The 2,066-nt window shown below is 29.9% G+C and overlaps 1 protein-coding gene across 1 annotated transcript in view; it reads right to left on the reverse strand.

Annotated features, from left to right (window-relative positions):
- Window positions 1–2,066, reverse strand: part of LOC111684822 (putative uncharacterized protein DDB_G0281251) — a 65,330-nt gene that overhangs the window by 30,808 nt on the left and 32,456 nt on the right. The window lies entirely within an intron of this gene.

Raw genomic sequence — 2,066 nt, forward strand, 5'->3', positions numbered from 1 at the left:
CATTTTTATCAACTACTTACCACACTGGTTACCAGTGGCGAAAAATTCATGCATACCAGTTTTTGTATGGAAAAACTGGGGTAGAACATACATAAACATACTACTTAGGTTTTTGTTTTAGTTCTTCCACTTATCATTTGTAATCGTTTCAAGTTGCCATGAATGAGTGGAATGCTAGATAAAATTTATATAATTTAGATTAGATTCTTTTCAACTATTATTTGTAGGTCAAAGGCGACTAATGAGAGCTAATAGTCTTGACAATAAATCAGTCTATTGTTTAACTGTAGATCAGATCTTAATCTTAACTACAATTAGCCTACAGTCTTGACTAAAGATCAACCCATAGATTGACTGGAGTTTTAACTATTTTTTGAAGTTATAAAATTCGTATAGACTTTAACATAGATCAATCTATATATTAACTATAGATCAGTCTATAGTCTTGACTATAGATCAGTCTATAGTCTTGACTATAGATCAGTCTATAGTCTTCTCTATAGATCAGTCTATAGTCTTCTCTATAGATCAGTCTATAGTCTTTACTATAGATCAGTCTATAGTCTTGACTATAGATCAGTCTATAGTCTTGATTATAGATCAGTCTATAGTCTTGACTATAGATCAGTCTATAGTCTTGACTATAGATCAGTCTATAGTCTTGACTATAGATCAGTCTATAGTCTTGACTATAGATCAGTCTATAGTCTTGGCTATAGATCAGTCTATTGTCTTGACTATAGATCAGTCTATAGTCGTGTCTATAGATCAGTCTATAGTCGTGTCTATAGATCAGTCTATAGTCTTGACTATTGATCAGTCTATAGTCTTGACTATAGATCAGTCTATAGTCTTGACTATAGATCAGTCTAATGTCTTGACTATAGATCAGTCTATTGTCTTGACTATAGATCAGTTTATAGTCTTGACTACAGATCAGTCTATAGTCGTGTCTACAGATCAGTCTATAGTCTTGACTATTGATCAGTCTATAGTCATGACTATAGATCAGTCTATAGTCTTGACTATTGATCAGTCTATAGTCTTGACTATAGATCAGTCTATAGTCTTGACTATAGATCAGTCTGTAGTCTTGACTATAGATCAGTCTATAGTCTTCACTATAGATCAGTCTATAGTCTTGAGTATAGATCAGTCTATAGTCTTGACTATATTGACTATAGTTCAGCCTATAGTCTTGACTATAGATCGGTCTATAGTCTTGACTATCTTTTAACTTTGAAACTTTTTGTTTGATTTTCATGAAATTGTGTTAATAAAAACAATTAAAAAACTAAAATAACTATAGTTTTTACAATTACAGTATTGACGACAATTTATCTGATAATTCGATAATAACACACAAAATTATTTTTATATATTAATTAAAGTTATAACTTGTTATTAACTAAGTAAATATAAATCCCACAAAATGACGTTCACAAATATAGTTAACAAACTGGAAATCGCTGCTATCTAATGTATTATCTATCTAGTTATTAGACATTTTGACTTTTCGATAAGATTAGATAGATATTTTTATCTTTTGGCAATTTTTTTTATTTTATAAATACTAGCTCATGAAAACTTCTTATGGGAGACTTTGAAAACGTGTATTTTGTTCATTAATTTTTTTCCTAATATTTTCAATGCCTTTGTCTAGTTATTACGTGTATTTAATTAAATAATTTAAATTAATTAGCTGGCAATTGTTTTAATGAACTGGTGCATGCGAAAATTGTGACTGGTTTAAGTAAATTAATGTTAATTTGTAAAATCTGGTTTACAGAAAAATATCTATTAATTTTGTTTTAATGTCTAGTAGAGAATATTAGATGAGTGAAACAAATGATATTACTAGAAGCAATTGTACCTGAACAGGGAGTAGCAGTTCTAGAGAACTAGATCTACATCTCTCTTCGTTCAATTATTGTTCTGTTTTAGATTAGTTCTAGTTCAGTTCTAGTTCTGTTTCTGTTCTAGTTCTGTTCTAGTTCTGTTCTAGTTCTGTTCTAGTTCTGTTCTAGTTCTGTTCTAGTTCTGTTCTAGTTCTGTTCTAGTTCTGT

This window comes from Lucilia cuprina, chromosome 6, assembly GCF_022045245.1.
Source record: "Lucilia cuprina isolate Lc7/37 chromosome 6, ASM2204524v1, whole genome shotgun sequence".
NCBI classification, from domain to species: Eukaryota; Metazoa; Arthropoda; class Insecta; order Diptera; family Calliphoridae; genus Lucilia; species Lucilia cuprina.